General features: G+C 45.4%; 2 long non-coding RNA genes across 2 annotated transcripts in view; one reads left to right on the top strand and one right to left on the bottom strand.

Moving 5' to 3' along the window:
• The window catches only part of LOC110139538 (uncharacterized), a 62,988-nt gene extending 51,300 nt beyond the window's left edge, over window positions 1-11,688 (top strand). The window contains exons 3-5 of the long non-coding RNA XR_002314524.2: window positions 3,545-3,721; window positions 4,323-4,417; window positions 11,046-11,688. This is a non-coding gene — a long non-coding RNA (uncharacterized lncRNA). The remainder of the gene's footprint in view (window positions 1-3,544; window positions 3,722-4,322; window positions 4,418-11,045) is intronic.
• Window positions 3,814-5,638, bottom strand: LOC139029882 (uncharacterized). The gene is made up of 3 exons (XR_011482157.1): window positions 5,553-5,638; window positions 5,283-5,463; window positions 3,814-4,571 (listed from the first exon to the last, which is right to left on the bottom strand). It is a non-coding gene; the product is annotated as an uncharacterized lncRNA (long non-coding RNA).
• Window positions 11,689-12,173: the final 485 nt, after the last annotated feature.

Raw genomic sequence — 12,173 nt, 5'->3', positions numbered from 1 at the left:
GTAACCATGAGTAAGTCCTTCCTTCCTCCCACTCTCTCTCCCTCCTTTCCTTCCCCATTTCTTTTTTCTTTCTTTGATAATAATGCTAGGATTGTTGAAAGGATTACTTATAGGACTTCCGGCCATGTGATGAGTACTCAGTAAAGATTAGCTAAAACTAGTATGATTGTTATTTTCTGCATATCTGCTTCCTGGTGCTTTTTTTTTTTTTTCCCCCTTTATACTGAGAACAATACCATGTAGAGATAAGAGAACAAACTTTGGAGCCATGCTTCCAGGAATCAAAACAAAATGCTTTAATCATTTAAAATCATTAGCATCATCATCACGGTCATTGAATGGTTGCCGCGCTGGGACTGGGACATCTATGCTCTCATTTTTTCCTTCATCACTCTCTACCTTTGGCCTGCTGGGACCCCAGCTCACCCTCTGGAGTCCACCACTGTAGGAATCTTAGTTCTTTCCTTTTGGCCCCACGTCCTGGCTCCTTGCAGGGCTCAATTCCCCAGTGAGAAAAGGAACCCACATAACTGTCTTCCAAGTCAGCTCACCCAGGGCCTGAACAGAGAACACTTCACTTCCCAGACATGGCTCTTGCCAGGGCAGGTAACTCATGACGTTGACCAAGAGGACAGAGAGCCTCTCAGGGTATAAGGTTTACATTTAACACAGCCACTCATCCTCAGGTTCTTCCTCATGATACCATACCCAAGGAGTCTCCCAAGCTTTCCCCCTGCAGGAGGGCCAAGACGCATGGCCGTTTACGCATTGGCACAAGTTTTACTCCTCAGTGAGGGTTGAAGAAGCAGGAGGTTGTGTGTGCACACGCAGGCCAGCCGCAGGTAAACCCTGTGTGGTGTGGTCACCCCAAGTGTTCCCTTGACTCCTCTCTTGACCCAGATGGCAGAGAACTCACATGGTGCCACTTCCCCTTCCCCAGGTGACCTCCCTCAGTCTCTCCAGAGCCTTTGGGAACCCATACATATCCCCCTGAAGACACCGATCTCAATTATAATTAGCAGCAAAATCGCTTTAAAAGTTTATCCACCTCAGAATTCTCCCTCTGAACCATTTTATAGTAGAGTGTTAGTCACTCAGTTGTGTCTGACTCTTGCAACCCCATGGACTGTGGCCTGCCAGGCTTCTCTGTCCATCAGATTTCCCTGGCAAGAATGGGAAACCCACTGGAATGGGTTGCCATTTCCTTCTCCAGGAGATCTTCCCAACCCAGGGATTGAACCTGGGTCTCCTGCATCACAGGCATATTCTTTACCATCTGAGCCACCAGGGAAGTCCATACACTCAGCAATATTCATGTTTTTGATTTTATATTCCCAAAGCAGAAAATCAGATGGGCCCAACTCATCTATTCCAAGGCCCCCTCCTAGTTTCTCAGCCTCAACTAGGAAAGGGATGGAGGCTCATGGAGAAAAAGAGGTTGCCTCCCTAGGATGCGGATTCTGCAGCAGAGCTGGGTGAGAAGACTTCTCATCTTGAGGACACCAGGAGCTCTGTGGCAAGCCCTTGTCTTAACAGTTACTTTTTTCACATGAGGAAAGAATTACTCCTTTATAAAGGCTAGGAAAACCGTGCCTCTGTGCTGTGCAAACTCAGCCAGTTGGAGGCAAAGCTGGTCCAGATTTCTATCCCCTCTAGCAAGTTCATGCCTTGCAAGAGTCCCGCACACCCTGAGGTCTTAGAGAGCTCTAGAACCATTTGTCAAAGTCTAAATGGTGGCCACAGGCTCAGATACCCCAGTGAAGCTTCCTCTGACCCCCACTACAAGATGGATTTTATTTTTAATTATAGGCTCTCTTATACCATGATTCTGTCTTTAAGAGCTTCTATGTCTTCATGATTGTATATTCCTCATTTGATTTTTCTTTCATTCAGCACATGCTTATTATTTTTTAATGGAGTATATTTTCTTGACAATGTCATGTTAGTTTCTGCTGTACAACGAAGTGAATCAGCCATGTATAAATATTTATCCCCCCCCCTTGGACCTCTCCCCGAGCCCACCCTGCAATCCCACCCCTCTAGGTCATCACAGGGCACCGAGCCGAGCTCCTTGTGCTACCCAGCAGCCTCCCACTATTTTACACATGGTTGTGTATATATGTCAATCTTAATCTCCCAGTGCATCCCACTCCCACCCCTCCATGTCCACACATCTGTTTTCTATGTCTGCGTCTCTATTCCTGCCCTGCAAATGAACACACAGGTCTCTGCTCTCGTGGGGCTTGTGGTGGAGTGAAGAGTGGAGATGTGGCAACATCACAGCAGGAGGACGACGGAGGGCTGAGAAAGGGAGGGCTCCTATATGCAGGGCTCAGTGCAGACCTTCCTGACAAGGGGCACTGCAGCAGAGATTGGGATGAACCAAGAGTGTGCTCTATGACAGTATCTGGGGGAGGAGTGTTCTAGGAGGAAGATCACTGTTAGTTGTTATGTGAGTGACTATTTGTGATCCCATTGACTGTAGTTCTCCAGGTAAGAGTACTGGAGTATGTAGCCATTCCCTTTTCCAAAGGATCTTCCTGAACCAGGGATTGATCCCAGGTCTCCTAAGAAAGTACAAAGGCATTGAGACAGGGTTCTATTGACTTGTTTCAGAAAGAGCAAATAGGATAGCAGTGTGGAAGCTGAGTGAGAGGTGTCTGTAAGCCAGGGAATGGGGCCACATAGGATTTTTCCCTGAGTGAGAGAACTCTGGCAGAGGAGAGCCAGTGGACTCACTCCAGGCTTCAAGGGACCATGTTGCTTCAGTGCTGAGAACACTAGTTAGGAGACCTTTGCAATTCTCCATGTAAGCAACAATGACTCTGTGTGATAAGGAGGTAGCAGTGGGGGATGATTCTCTTACTGTGTTCAACCAATGACCTGGGTAGGGGGTTGTTTGTTACAGAAGCTAGCATGAATGATTCTGACTAATAAAAGCCCTGTCCATCACAGATAAGGTCCCTGTTTTCAGGGGACTTGCTACCTAGGTGAGAACACAAACACTAACCAAAGTTCATTTCTTGCTCAAAATCCAGTTTGAGTTAGATAGCTCTGGTGGGAAGTTTCTTCCAGGTTGTTACTCAGGAATTCAGACTCTTTCTATATTATGTCTTTACCATATTGAAAATTTTCACATCCAGCCATGAGGATGGAGGAAAGATAGAGAGATCTAAGAAAGAATGCAGCCAGAGGACCTCAGAGACTCAGAGGACACATCTGGGGGAATGAGGCAGTGGTGAGGGGCTGGATATTCAGCCTCTGTCCCTGCTTTCATCAGAACAGTCTCACTTTTAACTGTTCCGCATATCAGGGTTTGGCATACGATTTTCTTTTTTAGATGGATTCTCTTGCTGAAATTTGAAAAACTCCATATTTCATGATAATCCCAAGATTCTAGAATTTCCACATATGTGTTGGGGAGGGGGCATGGGGGAGAGTTGTCCTCAAGATCATTTGTTGTTTTTAATTTAAGTTCTAAAAATGATGGGAAAGCTGGTCTCTTTCACTCAAATAGTAATCAAAAGTTTGGTCTCTGTTTCAGAATGAAAGTTTGAAATGGTCTAGAAAATACCAAAGGGACAAGCTAATGACCGAGCAACCAAGGGAGTGTAAAGAAATGCTGTCCTGTGGCTCCGATGCCCAGGACCCACAGTGGGGCACCATGCCCTGTCCGTCCTCGAGCCCTGGCACTGCTTCCTGAGCCCTCTCACTCTGCCAGGTCTGCATTCTTCTCCCCCTCCCCTCCCCTCCCCAACCATCTGAGCTGTGGGTGGACTGGGGACCACAGGGGGTGGGTGTCACTGGTATCTTGTCTGCCAGAGTGATAGAATGACTAGCATTTTTCAGCTCATTCCTCCCAAACCCTTACTTGCAATCGCTCTGATGTCTACCTTGGAGAAGAGAGAAGAACTGTTCCTCTGAATCACTGCTCCCTTATCTGTGGATCACTGGCTTGGGGGAAAGTATTGGACCTAAAAAGATTTTGTGGCTCGACTCCCACCATTATCTGTACAACAGTGGGCGATTCTATTAACTCTCCCCCAAATTCTAGTAGTTGAGATGGGACCATTTTTCAGCTTCTAAAGATGAGAAAACCAAGGCAATGAAAGGGGATGCTGTCTATAAATTCTCTGTGGGAATGATTCTATAGCATATAATTCTCAGATGATTTGATTAAAATCTAATATTGATTTCAAATTTTAATTCATGCCTTCCAAGTAATCATCATTATGTTGAACCTGATCAGAAGTCTTGGTTTGGACTTTCTTCTTTTCTTTAATTTGAAGTACAGTTGATTTGCAATGTTGTGTCCATTTCAGGTGTATGGTGGGGGTCTGTCATCTTGGTACTGAGTCTCTTAGAGGGAACACCCACCACACAGACTGCAGCCATATCGGAAGTGCAACTGATAAAGGTACTGTCACCACCACTTTGGACACTTGGAATTAGCAAATGTACAGAGCTCAGAGGTTCTTAAATTGTCCTCAGGACCACACTCAAGCAGTGTAAATTTTCCTGATGATCAGAGTAAAGAAAACAGCCAAGTCCAAGTCCTCTCTCCCAGGGTCCTGAAGTTGAAAGCAGACCAAGGCATGACTAGTCATACAATTTTATACAATGCAATTGTCAAAAACTGCACCATAATTTGTAAAATCCCGTCACAGTAACTATGGCTTTGGATACAATACAGAATTAAAAACTGGGTCAACCATCCCCAGGCCACACCCTATGGTTGATGCATTCATCCATTTACGTAATCAGCAGACACCAGTCAAATATCTACGACATGGAAGTCACCACAGAGAGAAAAGAGAGGGTGGCTGCCCAAGGGACCCCAGCACAGTGTCCATCGTGGACCACAGTACAAGGCAAGAAGAATAAGGGTCCAGTGGGAAGTGAAAAGACATTTGCTCTTCCAATGAGCAGAATTATTTGAATGTATGTTTCACCTAACAGCATAGTCAAATATGACAGTCTGAAAAATTGGGGGTTATCTAGTCTCATAGCACAGAGATCTGACATAAAATCCTCACTTCTCTTCTGATTATCCATTTGTTTTTAAAATACAGCAGGCTATAAACAACAAGGGGTGTTTTTTTTCTATTGTTCTATAACTATTTCTTGCTCTTGGAAGCCCTTCACCTTGTGCATGTAAATTCTTAAAGTGGTTATATTGTTGTTCAGTCACTCAGTCATGTCTGACTCTTTGTGACCCCATGAACTGCAGCAGGCCAGGCTTCCCTGTCCTTCACTATCTCCCAGAGTTTGCTCAAACTTACGTCCATTGAGTCAGTGATGCCATCCAACCATCTCATCCTCTGTCGCCTCTTCTCCTCTTGCCCTCAATCTTTCCCAGCATCAGGGTCTTTTCCAAAGAGTTGGCACTTCACATCAGGTGACCAAAGTATTGGAGCTTCAACTTCAGCATCAGTCCTTCCAGTAAATATTCAGGGTTAATGCCTATGAGTTGAACATTTAGAATGCAATCAACTCTAAAATAGAAGCTTCATTCTCGGGGGTGTCACTAGGGTAGAAAGGCAGGCACATACCTACAGGACCATTCTCTCCCTGGGAACCAGGCCAGAGCTGAGGCCTCTTGGGGTTGCCTGTGCTGTGACCCTCACCAACTTTCTGGGCCCTTGGAAGGCACAACAATATGCAGAGAGTACTGATCAATAACCAAATTGGCAGTTTTGGCTGAAGTTGGAATGTGGGTTGGGTTGGGTTGGGCTTTGCCATCCCAGATTAAAAAAAAAAAAAAGAAATAGTTAATAAATTAAAGCAGTCCATGGTTTATGTTAAAATTGTTGAACTGAAGCCATGAGGCAGACACTGTCTAGCAAGCAAACTCTTTGGGTCTGTTCATTACCGAACCTAATGTGTAACCAATTACACAACCGAATGTTTCAAACTAAGCTCAGATGGAGGAGTTTGCCCTCCTCCGTCTGACTCTCCCTTTCTTTTCCTCTCTATGTCACTGTCACTGTTTCTTTTTTGAAATATAGGTCCAATGGAAAAGTGTATCATTTTGGATGAGGAAAAGAGAAGGGTTCTGACTTTTTTTGGACCTCAAAAGATATCAAAGGCAAAGCCTAGAACTTTACCAAGGACCATTTGGAAGCCTCCACCTTCCTACTCCCATTAATGCTGTTTCCTCCCCCTCCTATCAGATTGCCAGCTCCTGTCTCACCTCTGCAGGGGAAGAGGTGAAAGCACCCAGGCAGGGGGGAGGGGGCTGGCAGAGTCCCAGGCTCTTCCACTTAACACAATTGATACCTTGGTCAAATGCCTGAACATATCCGAGACTCAGTTAACCTATCCATAAGTAGGCATAGTGAACTCTACCTCAATAGGGTGTTATAAAAACTAAAAGGCATAAGGGCTCTAAGGCACTGCCAGGGTGTCATGTATGCCTCCCAACCTCATGCCTGACAGTATTGGGTATCTGGTAAAGCTTATTGTGGGACCAGAGGGCAAATAGGCTCAAGCCATCATTAGCTGGCAGATTTTCTATGGATGAAATGATCAGCTTCTGATTATATTGGATGTGAATGAAGGTGTCTGGGTTGTATTCTCCAGCTGGGATCTGAAGAGTGGTCCTAAGTATCTCCCATCAGATCAGACCCAAGGATGCTCTCTGTTAAGAGTTTAGGCCACATAAGCAAGGCACAGATACTAGCAGGACCGGAATTTCAGTTTATACTATTCATGTTTTCTAGGGGCCCATCTGAAGTAAGGATGCTATTTGGGATGGGCTTTGGGTTGATTGGAAAAGGAAAGGGACTTGGTTGACAAGAGGGTGTAAGACAGAGCCAAAATGACCCCTTGCTCAATGTGGCATAGCCAGGATCATCTGGGGAGAAGATGAAAACACTGTGAGCTACTTGCTTTAATAAATGAGAAGTGTCCACACATTCTAGCTTGCTGGTTTGGAGACACCAGAATCTGCGAGAAGAAAGGTGAGGTGGTTCTGCAAGGCAGTCCACCTTGTTAACTTGGCTCCCATGGGTAGGCCGGTCCTGCAGAGGGCAGAGGGCGTCTAAGTGCCACCAGTGACCGCTGATCACAGGATGCCGAAGTGAGGCTTTCTCCTTTCCTTCCCTCTGCCACTTAGCCCCATGTGCTGTGGGCGAGCCCTTCCCTCTCCTGGGTCTGTTTTCTGAAGTGTAGCGTGAGGATCCCCACTACACCAGAGGTGAGCATCTTTGCTGGGGGTTGGTGACCCAGCCTTCAAGGGGTAAGCCCTCTCTTGAGTCAAATGTTCACAAGAAAACTATCAAGGACAAGGTGGGGCCCCAGAGAGTCAGGGGTGTGAACAACCCCTGCCACTCTGCCTGGAGTCCTTTCTGGGCTAAGGCCATCTGTGCGTTCCTGGGCCAACCGTCAACCCGTAGGCATCCATGCTTCTCTTTCAAGGAGGGACACGGCCCTCAGTTTAGCGCTGGGCCTGGGCAGCATTCTCCAGTTCAGCTGGCCACATGCTCGGATAACTGAGCTGATGGTTTGCCCAAAAGTTCTCAGTACCAGCCTGCCCCTTGGGCTTCCCCTAAGCCCACTCCTCCCATGGTTCTCCAAAGTTTAACCTGCAGAGACCAATGGTCCAATAAGATCCAGTTTGGCCTGGGCTGTGCTTCAGATCTACAAGATAGAAACACTCCAGGATGTTTTTAAGGAATTTCCTTCTCCAAGTTACACTTTTCCCTTGTTGTGTATTAGTTTTGAAAGAAGAATAGAGTCCACACATGCAGGGATTTCTGAAGATTTACTCAGTATCTTAGAGGAGAAAGTAGAGATTCTTTGATAAAACTTTAGAGGGGGTCTCTACATCTCAGGACTTCAGGAAATGGGTATAAACTCCCCTGTGTAAAGGGCTTTCCAGGTGGTTCTAATGATAAAGAAACCACCTGCCAATGCAGGAGACTCAGGGGACCCAGTTTTGATCCTTGGGTCGGAAAGATCTCCTGAAGGAGGGCATGGCAACCCACTCCAATATTCTTGCCTGGAGAATCCCATGGACAGAGGAGCCTGGCAGGTTACAATCCATAGGGCTGCAAAGAGTCAGGCACAACTGAAGCGTCTTAGTACATACACACTCTGTGTAAAACCACAGGAGAGCCTGGTCTGGAGCTTAATATTTTATGTTCCATAGGATCTTGGAAGAAACACTCAGACAGCTGCAAGAACAATGCCTCAAACACAATAAGATCTTGTTACAGCTGATATTTATTTAGTTCTTGCTCTGGGTGGGGCTCTATTTTAAGCACTACTTGCTTATTAACTCATTTAATCCTCATAACAGTCCTCAGAACTAGTTAAGTTATTGGATGCACAAGGCAACTCTTTGCTGCCGAATAAAGATGAGATTTCCATTTTTTTTTTTTTTTTTTGCAAAACATGACACTTAGAAGATGTTCCACTTAAACCAATTCAACAACCTCATGCCCCACTGCATAAGTTCTGGAAGCAAGAAATCTTTCCCTGAAAGAATTTGACTTCCTATAGGGAAGTAAATCATCTGTCTTTCATACAAAGAATTGAGAGGACACAGAAGAAATACCAAGTATATGAACAAGTGAGTCACCCCTCTGTGCTTCTATGCCCAGAGCAGACATCACTAGTCAGTCAGAAGCCTTCTTTCTTGATGAACCCAGATTCAGCCTCAGGATTCTTCTCAACATCATGTCCCTGGAAGCCACTTTTAGTGATTCTGTCACTGTTTTTTGACATCCTTGGGATGTGCTTTTACAGAACAAAGGTTTGCCTGTATCCTTTCTCAGTACGTCTGCTGGTAGCTCTGGGAAAGATGCAGATAGGATTCATTATCTCCAAAATAGAAGGCAGAGGAGTGATGCCCAGAGAGGCCAAGTGGCTTTCCTAAAGTTACACAGTCACTTTGGGGCAGTATCTAGTTGGTCTCATTCGGGACACATGCCTGCCGCTTGGCCAGTCGAGCTGAGACACCTTAGTGTTCAGCCCATTAGACTGCAGGTGTGGGAGGAGAACTCATTTCTAAAGAGACACCCATGCACTTTTACAAAAACAAAACAAAAAACATTTTTTGCTAAATATTGAAGAGTCAAAAAAAGTTCTCCTGTAGCCTGAGTATGATTTTGATACAACATAGCTCCACAGTATCTTTTTAGCTTGAACTTGAACTCATCTCAAGTTCTCAGTTGAGTTTCAGCATTGGATCTGTTCCTGGTCTTGGCATTTCAACACCTACCATAAAAAAGTCTATTTACTTCATTTTATTTAACACTTTTTAAGAATCATGTGAGGCACTTCTGGGTGAGGAAACTGAGACTTAGAGACTTAAGAAATGCATTCAAGGTCACTCACCTAATAGGTTCTAAAACCGGATCAAGAGTCTTCTCAAGGTCTTTCCATAAAGTCTAAGATCCATTTATGTATTAAATAATTAATTCACTCATCATGTGTTGAACACTGAATGCCCTTTAGACTTGCCTTCTTTTGTGACTTTGCTCATAAAGGCCATCCCTTTAGGAGTAGCTCTATCTCATCTCCATGGAAACCTAACCCATCTTTCCAGACCCACTCTCTGGGTACCATCTTCAGACAGAAAATGATTTTCTATTGTTTCAGCCTCTGTTTGAGCTCTTCTGGCACCACTCCATCCGGTTAGTGTGAGAATCTTTGTTCACTGTTTCCTCACCCTGTCTCCTTACCCTAAGTTCCTGCAGGCTGCTGCTATGTTCCCCTCGTTAAAACACAGAGACCCACAAGCTGGAAAACTCAGTAATGGGGGCTGATCTAAGCTACTGAGGTGGGACTATTTGAAGTTGCCAATAACCAACCATTTTTTAACCTGCAAAAATTGTCATTTCATGTAGTTCAACCAAAATAAATTGCATCTGACCTTATTGGGGTTTATCATTTATCAATAAGCAATCTGGACTTTATACACTGGGATTTGTGATCTCCTATGCTCAAGATATTTCCTCATTGTAGCACCCTGTTATCAGAGAAGCATAGATTCTACTTTTAGTTTTTCATGTTAAGCATCTTAAAAAGGTAAAGCCATATACAAAAGTAAAGAGAAGAAGATACTGAAGACCCAGACACTCCTCAACCAGCTTCAAGACTATCAAATTCATATTCAGTCTTATTTCATTCCCAAACCCCCTCCCCCACCCACTGCCTCCTTTCCCCACGCCAATTATTCTTACTCAACTCCTAGATACCAAGATATCAAAGTATTGGAGAACAGTTCAGCATGTGTTTCTAAAACACAAGCAACGTTTTAAAAATATATATATAGCCAAAATATTTTAAAATAAATTAATGACAATTTCTTAATATTGTCAGATTTAGTGTGTGCACACACACACACACAGACATACACACAGAGAAGAAACACTTGACATATATATATGCATATATATCCAGTAAAGTACAGTCAGACAAAAGATAGTTTGAAGCAGGGTCTAAACTAGCTTCACACATTGTGTTTGATGGACATTCCACTAGGTTTCTTTCGGTCCTTAAGTTTTCCCTCCCAGATACTGCCTGAACCAAACAGTTCTCTTACAGTCTCCATTGACTCAGTGGAAACTGGGGCCCTTGAGGTTAACCGGGTTGTGTCCAATGTCCCAAACCAAGCCAGTGACACAGGCCAGGGATGGAGCCCAGATGTCGGGCGGTGCGAGCCTCCCCATCCCTCACCCGGAGGCCCCACCCAGGCGCGCTCCGGAGGCGGAGGCCCATCCTGGGTCAGCACCACTGCCCCCTGCAGATCACCACTTCCTGTTTATCTTTCCAGGAGGCAGCGAGCACGGCTGTGAAAAGGGTTCAATGGGTTTCCTGACACACAACGCCCCTAAAAGGCAATATTTTGATGATTTAAGTATAAATGACCAGAAACATGTGGATTTCATTTCCTTCAGAATACACTTGGGTATGAAAATTAAGGGGAAATGTGCTTGGCAAAGTACAGCCCGGGCTTCCTCAACCCCCTGACGGGGTTTAAGATGTTTAGCGAATCTGAAGTGTGGTTCCCCTTTTTCTCTGCACTCTCCCACCAGGCTCATGCTCATCTGGACTGGGCCTGCTACCGCGCGGGGCTGGGACCTTGTTAAGAAAGGCAGAGGAAGAGGAGAAGCAGGAAAAAGAGGAGGCGGAGATTCTGCTAACTGGGCTCTGCCTTGCCCAGAAGAAAGCTGACCTGTCTTCAGAATCAGCCCAAGGGAAGTCCTTCCAGGTCCCCCTGCCCTTATGTCCTTAGGGACCAGCCACACTCTGGCCACCTCTTCATTTCTTCTGAGGAATAACCATGTGGAATCACACAAGAGGCAAAGCAAACACTTGGGGGGTTTTCCCCATCTTTACTAGGGTTAAAATAGCGTTGATTCCAGGACACAGGTAGATGCTCTCCAAAGCTCCAGATAATTCAGGTCACTAGGCAACCATACTTTCTGGTGTTGGAAGAGGAAAGGCAGAAAGAGGTTCTGAAGAAAGGAGACTGCAGTGGAGAAAGAAAGAAGGAAGGGAAGGCAGAAAGAGAAATGGAAGGAGAGGAAGGGGAAGGAGGGAATTTGTGCAGTGTTGAGCGGGAAAGGTGGCCTTGGGATTACCAGTCAGGGTTGCTGACCCTAAAACAGGGTTTGGGAACTTTCCTAGTGGTCCAGCTAAGACTCCACGCTCCCAATACAAGGGACCTGGGTTTGATTCCTGATCGGGGGACTAGATCCCACATGCTGCAACTTAGGATCCTGCATGCTGCAACTAAGACTTGGTACAGCCAAACGAATAAATAAATACTTTTAAAAATAAAATATTGTCTTGGTCAGCGAGTTATTTCCAGACCTCCCTCTTTTGGTGCACACTACAAATAATGCAAGGAGCAACATTGTGTTGAGGGGAAATTTCATAAACCAGGACAGACTTCCTTTCTCTCTGTTTTTTGTTTTAATCATCACAATCAGTAAAAATGTCTCCAGAGGCCTTGCTGCTTGTTCTGAGGAATGGACACTAGACTTCTCTGTGTCCTGGGACACTCAACATGGTGAGGGCCATGCAGGATCCCAGAGCAACCACCCATGTGGTCAGTAATCACGGGTGGGGCCTCCCAGGTGTCCCAGCCAGATCAACACAGAGGTGGGCACATCCCATGTGTTAGGCATTGTTGTGGGGGTGGGGGGGGGCACAGGGAA

This window comes from Odocoileus virginianus, chromosome 20, assembly GCF_023699985.2.
Source record: "Odocoileus virginianus isolate 20LAN1187 ecotype Illinois chromosome 20, Ovbor_1.2, whole genome shotgun sequence".
Taxonomy (NCBI): domain Eukaryota; kingdom Metazoa; phylum Chordata; class Mammalia; order Artiodactyla; family Cervidae; genus Odocoileus; species Odocoileus virginianus.
Note: the sequence above shows the minus strand (reverse complement) of the source record. Positions and strands in the feature narration are given on the sequence as shown.